The sequence below is a fragment of the Erinaceus europaeus genome, chromosome 8 (genome assembly GCF_950295315.1).
Source record: "Erinaceus europaeus chromosome 8, mEriEur2.1, whole genome shotgun sequence".
NCBI classification, from domain to species: Eukaryota; Metazoa; Chordata; class Mammalia; order Eulipotyphla; family Erinaceidae; genus Erinaceus; species Erinaceus europaeus.
The window spans coordinates 32146618-32163630 of NC_080169.1; the positions used below are offsets into that span (position 1 = coordinate 32146618).

The following is a 17013-nucleotide window of genomic DNA, read 5'->3' on the forward strand; positions in this document are numbered from 1 at the left end:
TTGAAATAGCTGACAGGTAGAAAGCAAGGAAAAAAGGTGCAAAAAATAGTAATTGTAAAGCAGATTTTCCATGGTCAAGATTGTGCCCTTTGCTTACGTTGAATGAATACTCCCATTAAGTTTCTGGGGCTCAGCCCAAGCCGGGGCTTGTCTGCATTGATTTTCTGGGCTGTGTCTAACAGGAAACAAAAAGCTGGCGACAAATGCTATGTGTTTGAATGGAGGAAACACAACCCTTAGTTTTTTTTTTCTTTCTTGCTTATTTTTCATATTCTCTCTTCTCATAATTGCACAGAAGTGAAACAATTATCAAACTTTTCATTTTACTCTAGTGCTTGATTTTTTTCCCTTTTCCCCCTCGAATCAGAAATTACACTAGTATGTACAAAATGAAAATAGCATAAGGAAATGGAAAGAAAAAAGGAAAGGCTCCAGACTAGTCACATTTTTAAAAGAAAATATATATAAAAACTCCAGGGTTGTTATTGGGGAAGTGTTTCAGAGGGTGGGCCATATCCTTTGCATATGTGAGTGGCTAGTTGGATCCTCAGTGTTACCTGAACCCTGATCTCTCTTACCTGCATGCATATTCATACTTCCTCTCATAAAATCAATCAATCAGTCAATCAATGTATCTTATTTAAAAAAACAACTCCAGGACATCTTGAAGTTGAAGGGTGTGAAAAGTGGAAAGGATTTCATGGTGTCTGTAGCATGTCTGAATGATAATCACACTGCTGGTGTTAGGGGAATTAAGAGACTGCACCCTAGAAGTATTCATTCACCTGCTCTACTAGGTAGTGCAGCATCCTCAGCTCTGAGTCACTGAAAGAGAATCTAGTGGGGCCGGTTTCACAGCTAAAGGAGGATATGTTTGCAGTAAGATTTTGACATTCTTGCCAACAATGAAGGCACCTTCTTATGTCCTGGTAAATACCAAATTACTTTTCTTTCCTTTTATAGAAATAGGTTCATATTTACAGATACATACTTGTTCTTGCATATACACTTTTTTTTTAATCACTGCTCTGCTTTTCCATCACTATTTCTTTCTAGAGTGAAACTGTCTATCCAACTTCTCCTGGTTTCAGTTGAGGAGTCTGAATTGTGGGTATTGTAGTTCTCTTGCCTTTTGGAGTTCCTGGTTTAGAAGTCTTAGAGGAATGCTGGGAGGACTTCCATTCCCAGGTGCCTTAGCCAGTCGCAGTTTAAGTGAGACAGAAAGAACAATACATGCTTAAAAATAACTTTTGATGTTGGTAGAGTGACTGTCATCCACTAAAATAATGTTTCTGGATTGAAGCAGCTGTATATTTCCACAATTGTAAGTGTTTTATTTTTTGAAGAATTAATATAATTTTAATGGTGGTAGAGGTGTGGTGAAAAGAGTGAAAAGGTAGGTAAGAACTTCGTTATGAAACAAAGCATGAGATGTAATGTGTAATTTGATGGCTATAGTTAATAGTACTGCTTTGCATATGTGAAAGTTGCTAATAAAATAGATATTAAAAGTCCTCATCATAAGAAAAAATTATATCTCTGCTTGATAATAAACATTAATTATTGTTTTATCATATTATAGTGTGCAAATTAAAGCATGTGGTATTCATGAAACTAACAATGCCTCACATTAATTATACTCATTAAAATTAATATGCTTTTTACTACTGCTATGTACTATGTATAAGGACATTGCATCCTTTTCAGAACTGAACAAATAAAATACTTACCAAACTGTGCAAGGGAAAGAGAAAGGAAGGGAAATAGATTTTCTGTGGATGTGCAAGAGCGTAGTTCACAATAAACTTTGAGGCACAGAATAACACCTTGAGTCAGCATAGAGTGAAAAATTTTATTTAAAAGGAGGAAGGATACATTAAAAGTGAAATGTAAAAATTAACATAAAATATCACTGATTTTCCTCAAACATGTAGATGGTTGAAACTGACTGAATTTTAAAAATATTTTCTAAGTTAAACAGTAATAGTGAAAAGAATGAGAACATTAAAGTTGAAAATCTGAATCGGGAGGCACTAATAGGTAAAAGGTGCATGGTCTTTGGCAAGACACACAGACACAGACACAGACACACACACACACACACACACACACAGAGAGAGAGAGAGAGAGAGAGGGAGAGAGCAAGAGAGAGAGAGAGAGAGAGAGAGAGAGAGAGAGAGTTTTCCATTTTCAGTGTCTGCAGACCCAGAGGTAGGAGGTGATGATGTGGACAAAGCATTGGGCTTCTAAACTGGAGGGCCCTAGTTATTAAATTTGATACTTTGGTTCTCCTCAATCTCACACATTAATAAATGAGTATCAGAAAAATAATTTCAAGGTTGAAATTGAATCACCTACATTGGCATGTAGTTTTTACATGAAAAGAGTGATGACGATGAAGATGTTTATAATGATAGATTTCTGGCATATCATTGCAGTTTTCTCATGCTTAGTCGTCTTTTTATACTTCCTTAACTCAATCAGATAATTTTCTATAATGAACAATAATAATTTGAAAATATTTTAGTATTTTATGCATTCATCACTCATAAAACCCTTCCTCTGCATGTGGAGAATGGGGACTTGAACCTGGATCCTCTTTCACGAAAAAGTAATAAAACATTCTCTACTGAGTATATCACCACCTTCTTCAGAAATATTAATCACACTGAGAACAAGAGAAAGTACCATCAGTTCAAATCTATTTATTTTTTTTCAAGGAAAAAAAAACCCTGCTAAATCTCATATATATTATTAATTAATGGATATGACAGTGCTTTATTATAACAGTATCAATGAATTCAATTTTCAATACAGTTTTAACATTTTTGTTGTTGAAATAGCATTGGTTTACACAATTTACATAATTTCAGTGATAGTGGTGAGTAAATACTTCAAGTGCTTTTTCATGTTTTTTTTCGAAAGTAAGTTGTTAGACCAAGACAGTGGCTCAGCTTGTTAACACAGCAACTTGCATGTCTGAGACCACAGAAGCTGTAGGTTTAATTGCTTTAGAACTGAGCTCTATTCATGTGCCCTTCCTTCCTTCCTTCCTTCCTTCCTTCCTTCCTTCCTTCCTTCCTTCCTTCCTTCCTTCCTTCTCCTTCTCTCGCTCTCTCTCATTTTATTTTCTCTCCCCCTTATTCTCATGATAAGTAAAGGAGTAATTATAATTTCAAAAGTATTTTTTCATGCCATTCCCAACTACCAAAATCCCTCTAGCACTATCTAATAGTAAATTAATGGTTTACAGTCAACAGTAAAATACAACAGTTTGTACATGTGTGGTATTTCTCAGTTTCCCACATTAACAATCCACCCCCCTCTAGGTCATCATGTTCCAGGACCTAAACCTTCCTTCCCATCCCAGAGTCTTTTACTTTGGTACAGTATACCAAGACCAGTCCAAGTTCTGCTTTGAGTTTTCTTATTTTTCAAATTCTTTTTTATTAGTGATTTAATAATGATCTACAAGATTATAGGTTGAGGGGTACAATTCATACAATTCCCACCACCAAAGTGCCATATCCCATCAACTCTACTGGAAGCTTCCCTATTCTTTATCCCTCTGAGAGTATGGACCAAAGGTCTCTATGGGGTGCAGAAGGCTGGAAGTCTGGTTTCTCTAATTGCTTCTCCATTGGACATGGGTATTCACAGGTTGATCCATACCTCCAGCCTGTCTCTACCTTTAATAGTAAATTTTATGTGATTTCATGAGTAGTATACAGACTATAAAACTTATACAGTCATAATCGTTAGGACTTAAGAAAGTTTAGATATAATTCAAATACATTATTTATTCTATTTTTCATACTTTATAGTTTCTTAAATTATAATTTACACAGTTATATACAAAGACTGCTTTTATATATTAACATAGGGTCTGTTTAAACATGACCTTACCTTACAATGCTTTAGCTAATTTGGAGGATGAAAATAATTTGGTATGATAGTATTTTAAACTTGAAACAATGTCATTACTTATGAAAACTAAACATCTGGAAGTGATAGAAACTAGTAGTTGCAATGAATGTGCATGTGATATACCATATACATGTAAACTCTTCAGTTGAGTGCCATCTAAGGCGTACACTCTCTAGGAAATGACATTTTATTCACTAACAACTGTCTCAAGCAATTTAATATTATCCCACTGGACAAGATCTTGGCACTATAAAGCAACTGAAGTAGGGGCTAGGCCGTGGTGTACCTGGTTAAACGCAGATAAAACTATGTGGAGGCACCCTACAAGGACCCGGATTTGAGCAGGAGGGTCACTTCATGAGCAGAGAGTCAGGTCTGCATGTGTCTATCTTTCTCTCCCTCTCTTTGTTCCCCTCTCCTCTCAGTTTCTTTCTGTCCTATCTAACCAGATGGGGAAGATAGCAGAATGGTTATGCAAACAGACTGTCATGCTTGAGACTCCCAAATCCCAGGTTCAATCCCCCACACCACCATAAACCAGACCTGAACAGTGCTCTGGTAAAAGAAAAATAATAAAATAAAACAAAATAGCATGAGGAGGTCCTAGTGGGGGTTGAATTGCTATGTGGAAAACTGAGAAATGTTATACATGTACAAAGTACTGTATTTTACTATTGACTGTAAACCATTAATCCTCCTAAAAGAAAACAATTAAGAAAATAAAAACTATAACGGGAGGTCATCAGTCATTTGCAGCATTGTGGCATCTATGTTCATTAATCTCTATACCTTAGAAAGTGTGATAAATCTTTAATTGAAATTAATGGAGACCAGAAAAAAAATGAAGACATATGTTTGTTAATTAAAAGCATAGTAGAATGGCTTCTCAAAACAAAAAATAAAAGAGACACATCCCCAGAATATTAGGGGGAGAGAGAAAGTCATGACATACTGAATACCAAGAAGACATTTGTGAAGTAGTGAAATCATAGCCAGACCTAGAAGGGTGTGTATTTGGGAAGTGGTAGAACTATAACCAGACCTGGGATGATATGCAGAGTTGAAATTAACAGAAGATGAAGAGACTATTCATTTAGACAGTATTTCACAAACTTTGTTTGGATGAAAGGATTTTTTTTTTTTAGCAATAAGCAAATTAGAGAGGCCATAATTTTGTGTTGCACATTGTATAAGTAATTTTTTCAAAGTACTTTCAATTCCTCAAGGACAAAGTTTTATTGTTTAAGTGACTTTAAAATTTTTATAATGAGTGTTGAATCCTCCTTTATAATAATAATAGAGTAACAGTCTTAATTGACATGTCAATTGCGTAGAACTTCACTTTAGTACTGATTGTGTTACTAGTAATGATAAATTACACTGCAGCTATTAACATTAATTGAATGTTTACCATATGCCAACTACTTGCATAAGCAGTATATTATTTTGATGAATTTTTCTAGTCATATAACATTATTATTCTATTTTAGAGATCAGTAAGCTGTTTCACAGAAATACTACATCACAGTAAGGAGGGCTGTTGTATTTTGTAGCTATTTAAACAAGTATAGGAGAGAAAGTTTAGGTAGGAAAGGTATTAGGAAAAGAGGCATCAAAGTGCCATAATCTTTAGCCTCTAAATAGTTACAAGTCAATTAATACTTAAATAACATAGAAATTTAATGAACAATCATATATTGGTGCTGTGGTTTTATTGAAAAGGATTTAATTTTATTTAAAAAAGATCAGAAGCTGATTTGTATCAGAGACCAAACTTCACTGAGCTTTGGAGACAAAAGAGGAATAAACTATAGATAATTTTTAAAAATGTAGAGATTTTTTAGAAGTTATAGAGAAATAAATACTTGATAAAACTAATTTCTCTTCCCTGAATTATTGACTTTAATTACATTTTAAAGGAAGAGTTTCTTTCATTTGTCCTCTTTGCCACAGATCCGGGTAAAAGATATATATTTTTTTAAGATCAGAATTTGAGATATAATTTATATCCAATAATAAGCCAATGTTAATTTTAAAAATCCCAATTTCTCTGGTAATGAATTCACAAATAATTTCTGAATATCTGTCTGTGAGACACTGACCTGAGTTGAAGGATACAATACCTAATGAGAAAGATACACTGCTTACCCACAGGTGGGTGTACTTGGAGGTGCAGTATTTGGGATGAGGTAGTAAAGTATGAAAGGAATAAGACTGAGAGATTGCTTGCCTCTAATAAGAAAGGGTGTTATAAGTGTCAACCTAAGAAGGGTGCACTTTATTCTGAAGGCAGCCACAAATCAGTCTGAGTCACTGTGAGCTGAATGATATTATTCATTTGTTTATTCAGTAAACATTTGCCCTACCTTTGCTTTGCTTAGACCTGGGATAAAGAGAGGGAAGTGCTCAGATTACAGAGGAAGTTGCAAATATTTATATCTAAAATTGATACTTCAAGGTAAGGCAGGGTTTTGTACAGTTTAGAGATACCTAATCTATCCTGGGGACGTGTGGTGAAGGGGGGGGGCTCAATGAGTAACGTTCTAGGAAGTATTTTAGGATAAAAGATTAAAGAACAAGGAGGAAATATAGTGTAGAGCAAAGTGGGTGAAGACTTTCCAAACAAGGGCATGTTACGTGTCACATTTCACAGAGACTTAAATAAGAAACAAAACAAAACAGAACAGAACAGAACAGAACACCCTTTAAATTTTACTGAAAATGATGTTCAGAGCAGTTCAATGAAGTGGCAAGAACAGACACCAGAATGTTATGTTTTATCCTTTGTTTAAGGATGACTAGTGACGGAAGGTAAAGTGCTTTAGGGAAGAAAAAGATGGGAAGGTCTAGGACTAGTACAGCAGAGAGGAGTTTGGGGTTCTAGAAAGAAGGATTACTGCTAACCCAGGATGGTTTCCTTGACATTGGATTGAGACTGTGATGGCAAGTTTTATTAAATAAGCAGATTTGATGTGTATGAGAGAAGATGATATTTAAAAAGTTACCATTATTTTAATCCAAAATGACTGGGAAGATTGTGAAACCATCAGCAAAGTTCAGGAAAAGAAACAAGTCGGTGTTTTTATTGGTGAAATGTAAGGAAGAAGGGATGAGTTTCCCTTTTGCTGTGTTGATTTGGAATGTAGATGATGTTCTGAAGGGGCGTGGTGAGGAATTCACATGGAGGAATTTTGAAGGTAGCTATCATGGTTCTATAGCTCAAAATAGAAAACCTAAGTTATAGACAAAAATATCCATAGTTTCCCTGTAATAATGATCTGGGTTTATGGGAAAGGCTAGACTAATTTGGAGAGATTACTGGAACCAAGAACAAGTGTGGGAAAAGACCAATGAACAAGTAGATAAGATGATTGAACAAAACAGGGAAGGAACCCAAGAGGTGGCAGGGTGAAAGAATATGGGACTTACATGCATGAGGGCCGGAGTTTGGTCCTTGACACTTAATGTCCTTATTTCTCTCTCTCTTTCTTTCTCATATTAGTAAATGAATAAATACATATAAAAAACTTAAAACGATAAAATTGCACTTTATTTTTTTAAGGAGAGCTGGTGAGATAGCACAGCGCATTAAAGCACAGGACTTGTATGTCTGAGGGCCTAAATTCCATCCTCAGCACCTCATGCCAAAACTAAAAAGTGTTCTGGTTTCTCTCTCACACATACACAAATCTTTAAAAAAAAAAAAATCAAAGGAGGAGTAATTCAAGTAATAAAGCAGTAGGAGGAAAACTATCAGGGTATTAATTCAAGAAAGCAAGGTGGTGGGAGGAGAGAGTTTAGGGAAAGTGAACTCAGAACCAATTCAGTCATAGATTGGGCAAGTAGGAGGATCAAGGGAAGCATTGGGAATCTAGACTTCTTCCCGCACTTGCCTTGTTCTGGAAAACACATATTTAGAACAATTATCTCAGTCCTGTGATCTATTTTTTTTCTTGATTTCTTTTTCATTTTGTATGAAATCAAATGTTTACTTTTGCTTGATTCTAAAACAGAGCTTTCAACTTCTCCTCCTGACTGAAGTTAGAGGAAACATTCTATAACCAAACTTACATTATTAGAAACTAGACAATTGTGACCTCATGAAAATTTATCAGAGCTAAAATTTCATGTGGGGTTTCTCTTCCCATTCATTTGTCATTCTAGAGCAGACATGCTGATTCACATATCAATTCTTATAGCAAACGCTTTTTTTTTATTTTATTTTTTTAAATTTTTTATTTCAGAAAGGATTAATGAACAAAAACATAAGGTAGGAGGGGTACAACTCCACACAATTACCACCACCCAATCTCCATAACCCACCCCCTCCCATGATAGCTTTCCTATTCTCTAGCCCTCTGGGAGCATGGACCCAGGGTCGTTGAGGGTTGCAGAAGGTAGAAGGTCTGGCTTCTGTAATTGCTTCCCCGCTGAACATGGGCGTTGACTGGTCGGTCCATACTCCCAGTCTGCCTCTCTCTTTCCCTAGTAAGGTGTGTCTCTGGGGAAGCGGAGCTCCAGGACACATTGGTGGGGTCTTCAATCCAGGGAAGCCTGGCCAGCATCCTGGTGGCATCTGGAACCTGGTGATTGAAAAGAGAGTTAACATACGAAGCCAAACAATTTGTTGAGCAATCATGGATCCCAAGCTTGGAATAGTGGAGAGGAAGTGTTAGGGAGGTACTCACTGCAAACTCTAGTGTACTACTGCTTTTAGGTATATATTTTGCAGTAGTTTATGGATACGTGTGCACATAAGCTCTCTCTCACAGAAACTGATGTATATCTAGGTTATGGGACTCTGTTAGAAAGTGAACTACCTGAGATGAAATTAGAGTGTACTATAAAAGGAAAGGTCTCACCCAAGTAATGAAGCTGAAGGGTTGTCATTCCACACGTGAAGTCTCTGGACACAGTCTGAGGTGAAGCATGTTGAGGTGGCAATCGTTGCGTTGTTTAGGTTGTGATCGGCGGATGCAATATTATTTGGTGCTCTAGGTCACTGATTGTCAGAGAAATGCAAATTAAGACAACACTAAGATACCACCTCACTCCTGTAAGAATGGCATACATCAAAAAGGACAGCAGCAACAAATGCTGGAGAGGATGTGGGGACAGAGGAACCCTTTTACATTGCTGGTGGGAATGTAAATTGGTACAGCCTCTGTGGAGAGCAGTCTGGAAAACTCTCACAAGGCTAGACATGGACCTTCCATATGATCCAGTAATTCCTCTCCTGGGCTTATACCCCAAGGACTCCATAACACCCAGCCAAAAAGAGGTGTGTACTCCTATGTTCATAGCAGCACAATTCATAATAGCTAAAACCTGGAAGCAACCCAGGTGCCCAACAACAGATGAGTGGCTGAGAAAGCTGTGGTATATATACACAATGGAATACTATGCAGCTATCAAAAACAATGAACCCACCTTCTCTGACCCATCTTGGACAGAGCTAGAAGGAATTATGTTAAGTGAACTAAGTCAGGAAGATAAAGATGAGTATGGGATGATTCCACTCATCAACAGAAGTTGATTAAGAAGATCTGAAAGGGAAACTAAAAGCAGGACCTGATCAAATTGTAAGTAGGGCACCAAAGTAAAAACCCAGTGGTGACGGGTAGACATGCACTTTTTATTTTATGTGACTTTCTTCTTAATACTTATATCATAAATTTAATTCTGGGCCTTTTGACAAAAATGTAGGAGGAACTTTTTCATCCTTTACTAATTGAAAAATAGCAAATTTCCAGCAAAGTGAGTAGCCTCTGTTCATTAGGTCATTTTTGATAATTTTTAGTAAACTTCAGTAAAAAATTAATCACAGATTCCTCTGATGCTGTAGTGTGCCCCCTGTAATATTGAGTTTGATCCTGGACCCTGTGCATAATAAGACTTTTATTCTACCTAAGACACTATCATCTGGACCTAAAGTAAGTAGGTCTTATGCACAGTTAGAAATTCCAAAAAATTAACACATCCAGTAGAGCACACACATTACCATGGATGAGAACCCAGGTTCACACCTCCAGTCCCCATGATCAATGCATAAAAGACTGTAGATCTCTCTCCCTCTCTCTCCCTCTCCCTCTCCCTCTCCCTCTCCCTCTCCCTCTCCCTCTCTCTCTTTCTCTTTTTCTCTCTCTCTTTTTCTCTTTCTTTCACCTTCTTTCTCTCACCTTCTTTCTCTGTCTCTATAAGAAAAATAAGGGGCCAGGTGGTGGCACACCTGACTAAGTAAACATGTTACAGTGAGCAAGGATACAGGTTCAAACGCCGGCTGGGGGAAAGCTCCATGAGTGGTGACGCGGGTCTGCTCTCTTCCTCTCTCCCTCTCTATCTCTCCTTACCTCTGCATTTCTCTCTTACTGTCTCTGTCCAATAAACAAAATAATACAAAGATAAAAAAATAAAAATAAAAGATCAAAGGTAAGTAGCCAAGGGAAAAGACTAAGCAGAACTTGGACTGGAGTTTGTGTATTGCACCAAAGTAAAAGACTCTGGGGGGTGGGGGTGGGGGGGTTCTTCAGGTCTTAGAACATGAGCAGAGGAGGACCTAGTAGGGGTTGAATTGTTATGTGGAAAACTGGGAAATGTTATGAAGGTACAAACTATTGTATTTTACTATCAACTGTAAACCATTAATCCCCCATAAAGAAATTTTTAAAAAGGAATAAAGAAAGGAAGGAAGGAAGGAAGAAAGAAAGAAAAAGAAATCGCCATGGGGAACAGTAGAATTGTCAAAAAAAAAGTCTAAGTGATAAACCTGGTAGCCAACAAAACAAACAAAACAACAAAAAATCATTCTAAATAATATAAGATCATATAAAATAAAAAGTAAACTGAAATTTCAGGTTTATTATTTCTAGTCTTCAAGTTCCTTTTCTCAGAAGTACGGCATGACAACTTTTAGTTTCTTTGACAAATTTCCAGTAATAAATATTTAAGTATATAGTTTGGTATCTTTCCTTTTTTACTTACTGTATTTTGGTGATTGATTCAATTTATTGCATATGAAGATGTCATTTATGTTACCACAGTGGATATGTATATATGGATATACTACTAAATTCTACATCATTCTGCTGATGACATTTATGAAAATTTGACTTTAACAACTAATAACATAGTCATGGTGGATATTTCTGGACAGCAACAGAATGTTAGATTGGGAAATTTAGCAAAGATTCCAAGACAATCAATTTCAAATACCTAAAAGATAAATGATTAAAATTCCAGAAGGGGGAAATTTTTACTTCTCATCCTTTTCCAGGTTATCAGGAGAAATAAAGGGAGAACTAAAAAAAAAAAAAAACACTGAGATGACTTTGTGGGAGATTTATCTCTATGTAGAAGAATTGAAATGAGGGGTTGAGAGGTGTTGCTTTGTTGTCTCCAGCCTGGAATAAGGGATTGTGCTGTCTGTGCCTGGAAAGCCTGATGTGTTTTCCAACTTGAAAACTGGAATTAGGGGACACATATTTGACAGAAGAATTAGGAGCATTGCTCACATTATACACAGTGCAGTTCTGATATTCCCAGGACTCCTCTCAAGCTCACTGGCACATATATGCATTAAGTTCACATGTACAGGCATATCAGAATGTTAGCAGTACAAACTGAGCATTAAAGCATGCCAGCAGAGTAAACATGTTATGGTTTTCTTCTCTCTTTCTTTCCTTGTTCTGTTATTTCAGTTCAAATTGAGTGATGAAGCAGATGAGGTAGAAATAGAGAAGATACTCATTGTACTATTTCCCCTAATAACTATAGAGCTGTAGAGAAGAAGAGAGGGGAATCTATCTTTAATTAGAAAATTGGCATGCTGATGACAACATTGGATAGGATATCAAAACTATATTTTAAAATTCCAGTAACCATTATTTAAAATAACCACTATATATATATTAATTCTAAGAGTGACCAGAAGATACTGGGGGAATTTTTGTGAGTGGTGTTGGAGAAAACTTCCCCTAGTGAATACATTTTTAAAAGAAACATGGTGGATAAAATGATGGTGCTCTGTTCCATCCCAAGAGGTGACCTAATTTATTTATGATTGAAACACTATTTTAAAGGGCAATATATTATTTTATACATTTCTAGAGTATGGTAGAACTAATTAATTTGCACAAGGTATTACTGAAACTAAAGATTACTAAAACTAAAGATAGTGCTTTCCAGTAAGGTAATCACTAGACAAATGTATCTATAAAAATATAAAAGACACACACACACACACACACACAAACACACATACACACACACACACACAGACACACACACACACACACACACACACACACACACCACACAACACACCACAACTTTTAACTGCTTTAAGAGAGATGAAAATTAACAGAGGGGGGGGGCACAGGTGGTGGCACACCTGGTTGAGTGCACATCTTACAATGCACAAGAACCTGGGTTCAAGCCCCTAGTCCCCACCTTCAGGGAGAAAGCTTTTTGAGTGGTGAAGCAGGGCTGCAGGTGTCTCTCTGTCTCTCTCCCTCTCTATCACCCCCTTCCCTCTCAGTGTCTGGCTGTCTCTATCCAATAAATAAATAAATATAATTTAAAAAAATAAAAATAAAATAAAATTAGCTGCATAGGTTTAGACTGACAACTTCTAGCTCATTGATAGTAATAATATTCAAGAATGGATATGCTCTGGACACTAACCTGTTAGACTGGATGTGGACCAGATTTTCTCACGGCATATCCAGTCTCTCTAGAAGCAGAGAATAGACCTGAAAATATTGCTGGCCCAATATTGTGCAGTAATTTTGTTTCTAAACTATGATGACTGGAAATATGTCAAAAGTTTAACACCAATCAGAATCTTTCTCCTGAATCAAGTAAAGAAAGTAGGCACTGATGGCTGAACACAGTGCTTCAGTACTTCTCTTATATAATTATGTTGTTAGACCTCTGATATCTTGAGTAAGTTTTGCAATTTCCTAAAGTTGAAATTCTCTATAATTAATATTTGCACTGCCTGGTGAAATTTGACAATACTTTACTCTCTCCAGCATTTGTTGTTAGGACAAGTAAATGGATTGAGAATGCTGATGTCACCTGACGTCTCTTGATAACTTCTTCATTTATTAGATGCTATCTAGTTTTTTTCATACATATATATATATATATTTTTTTCCATTTGTAGTAATTTTATGAGGGTATGTGTGTATACTTGTAAAAGGATATGGTCAATTGTTTTATTTTCCATCTTGTCAATAATTGTAGGAGTTAGCTAAGTCACTATTATTTTTAAACTCTGCAAGATAAAGATTACATTTCTTTATGGAAATATACACTGTCCACAAATTTATCTCTGATATTTTTACATATTTGGTTTTATCTATTTTTTATTTACTCTAGATATTTTAAGATGAAAAATTTCTTAGTTATGTTTTATAAAACAGTCTATTTTTCTAGTTTATTTTTACACATCAGTCTAATTTCTTTCTGATGATTTTGTGATAGTCTTCTTCCTCTTTATTGATATTGGCTAAGAGTCTGCTGAATTAATAAACTGACATTCAAAAGCGCAAATGTCTAAAATGATAGGCCCTTTGCATTCAAATTACTGTAACTTCAGCATTGTAATTCTATGGACAGAGTTTCTTCAGTCCTCTGCAATCTCTCTTTTTCAGGAACTGTCTATTGCTTTGAAAATCCAGTTAATATTTGTTAGTCCAATTTCTCATTCATATGAATCTAGGACGAATCTAGGACAAATGGGATTGGCTTTATTATTCTCATTGAGTTAATTGTATAATATATATTATATATATATACTGTGATCTGATTTGTAAATTGGTAAGCCTTTTAAAAGTCTTCCATCATGAAAAGGAAACTAGAGAGATTGAAGATTAGATTAAGTTATGAATGGAGAACTCCACGTGGAGCTAGGACTAGGAGTACATTCAAGAAGCTTATGGAGACATGATTGAGTAAATAAAGGGTGGAGTCTGAAGAAAATGTTTACTTGTTTGGATAAACCCTATTTACATTGTCCAATTGATCCCCTTTATCTTGCTCACTAGGAGTTAACATCCATTAAATAGTTCTGCTTTGTTCACTGTTTATGCTATCAACTAGCATAATAAGTTTGACTCTTTATCCCTCTTGCTCTAGTACAACCTTGGGATACAATGCTTGATTCTGGTTCAGAAACGTCCCAGGGGGCTTTACCCAGGCATTAGTTTAATTAGTGCCAGGTTTTCCCAGCACTCTTGAAAAGGATGAGCCTCTACCTTGATGAGTATATTTTCTGTAATGGTTTGCTTCTCTTCCCAGCACTTTTCATATTCCAGGTCTCTTGTGCTTCCAAGAACTTCTAGATGTATGTAGTTTGTTGAACTTTCTTTACTAAAACCCAAATTTCAAGATCTTCCTGTTTGTTATTTCTTTCTCTACCTGGACAAGTCATTGTGGCAACTGGATAGGTGACTCTCATGACTGCTGTTTAAAGGTTTCACCACTAGAGAGTAGTGTTTTCATGATTCTTGAAATTGCTTATGTTGAAATAATTTTATTAAATAAATATTTCTGTAAGTGAAATTGCCTATATATTCTATTGGACAAATACATCTTTTTATTGTAAGTGATAAGAATGATAGGAAATGAATGGTAGCTTTGCAAGTGTTTTCCTAAAAGCCATGCCATTAAATCTTATTATCAGATGATTAAACTATGATTGAAAATATTCTATTCTTTATGAAATTATGAGGACTTGCAGCTCAAATATAACTGTTTGAACTCTGCAAGATGTAATGTCTGAAGTCTGCTCATCATGCAATTACATTTACATTCTTGACTTTCGTTTGGAGGTACTTGTAATATAAGCCATTCTTCCAAGTTAATTCAGTAAATTTAGTTTACTAATAACATGAATGCAAAAGAGTTTGCAGACTTCATTAAAACAAATTGTCACGAAGATTTCACATAATCATTATCTTGCTATGTCTATTTAACAAACAAAAATGAAAAGATTGCATAACTCTTTACTCAGAGTTTAAAAATGTTTTAAGGAACATGCTAGGGTATGAGCAGTTGAAAGCAAATCTGGAAAGAAGAGAGGGCTGGGATTCTTTTTTCAGGATAGGCCTAGAGGACTATAAAAGAAAGAAAGTAAGACTTTTTGTCTTGTTGGGTTGAAGAACATAATTATACTATCTTCAGTTCTTAACATAATTTCATGTCACTTACCCCTTTTAAACACTGTCAGGGTTGGGATTTATTTCTTTTAATAGAGAGAGAGAGAGAGAGAGAGAGAGAGAGAGAGAGAGAGAGAAAGGGGAAGGAGAGGGACACACACACAACACATTACTGAAGCTGCTGCCTTCATTGCAGTGGGGGCCTGTCTCAAACTTAAGTTGAGTATATTAAGTCAAGGGATTGACTTTTCTGTCACGACAGACACCAGAACCTGGAAATCAAGGAACCTGAGGTCTGATGTCAACCTTATCACCAAGTAGTCAAGTATTTTTAGATGACTTGAAATTTTAATGCTCCCATTTCCATACTTATAAAATAAATCTACTGAAATTTATTGGATAGTATTCAAATATGATCCATGAAAAAAAAAAAAAGCTTGTATAATTTGGCTTAACATCAGAGCTCACCATGCAGTGAAAAAGGTGACTGGCCAAGTCAGGCAGTTGGGCTTTAATTTCTTCTTTAAAAAAAAAAAACAACTTTAATAGGGGATTAATGGTTTACAGTCAACAATAAAATACAATAGTTTGTACATGCAGAACATTTCCACGTAACAATACAATCCCCACTAGGTCCTCCTCTGACATCATATTTCAGGGACTGAACCCTCCCCTCTACCCCAGAGTCTTTTACTTTGGTGCAACACACCAGCTCCAGTCCAAGTTCTTCTGAGAATTTTCCCTTCTGATCTTGTTTTTCAACTTCTTCCTATAAGTGGGATCATCCCATATTCATCCTCTTGTTTCTGACTTATCTCACTTAACAAGATATCTTTGAGCTCCATCCAAGATGAGGTAAAGAAGGTAAATTCACCGTGAACCTGAGACTTTGGAGCAAAAGGAATAAGAGTCTCTTTGTATAACCATTATGCCTTCTGCCCCTGTTCACATTTCTCTGTTTTCAGCATAACAATTCAATACCCCTCTAGGTCCTCCTCTGCCATCATGTTCTAGGACCTGAACTCCCCCTCCTCACCACAGAGTCCTTTACTTTGGTGCAATACACCAGATCCAGTCCAAGTTCTGTTTTGTGTTTATTGTTCGGCTCTTTTCCATCTAAATTTTGTTTGTTTGGAGGCTATTTTCTCCCTTTGTTTCCCTTGTTTTTTATCATTGTTGTTTTATCATTATTGTTATTGCTGTTACTGTTGTTGGATAGGACAGAGAGAAATAGAGAGAGGACAGGAAGACAGAGAGTGGGAGAGAAAGACAGACACCTGTAGACCTTCTTCACTGTTTGTGAAGCGACCCCCTGCCGAGGGCTCCAACTGGAATCCTTAACGCTGGCCCTTGTGCTTTGAGCTATGTGTGCTTAACCCTAGGCACTGCACTACTGCCTAGCCCACTTTTCTATCTAAATTTTAAAGGCACCTTCAATGAAACAAGTCCAATTAGAAAAAAAGGAAAATAGTTGAACAATGAACACAAAACAGAACTTGGACTGGACTTTTTAATTTCTTTATCTTCCTACCAGATGAATTTTTCTTTTGTTCATTTCTTCCCCAAATAGAGTTCTTTAATCTGGAGGCAATATTTCATTTAAAGAATTATAGAAATATGGGAGAATTATGTTCAAAATTATTTTATTGTAATATTGCTAGAAGTGTTTTCAATGGCTTTACTGTCAACTGTAAACCGTTAGTTTAAAAATCTGTACTACAAGCTAGGGAAATGAATAGAAAACATGCTTAGCAAACCCAAGGCATTGAGTCCAATTCTCAACACTGCTTATGGTAAGAATATGCTCAGATATATCTTTCAAATCTTTCTCATTAAGCAAATTAAGTAAATAAATATATAAGATTCTGTGATCTACAATTATGATATAAAAAAGAGATCTGATCCATTCAGACTAGTGTTTTCA

The 17013-nt window shown here is 35.9% G+C and overlaps 1 protein-coding gene across 1 annotated transcript in view; it reads left to right on the forward strand.

The window, feature by feature from the left end:
- The first annotated feature begins 1053 nt into the window (after positions 1-1053).
- The window catches only part of MACC1 (MET transcriptional regulator MACC1), a 74831-nt gene continuing 58871 nt past the window's right edge, over positions 1054-17013 (forward strand). Inside the window, exon 1 of the mRNA XM_060196118.1 lies at positions 1054-1328. The gene's annotated coding sequence lies outside the window, so the exon portion shown is untranslated. The remainder of the gene's footprint in view (positions 1329-17013) is intronic.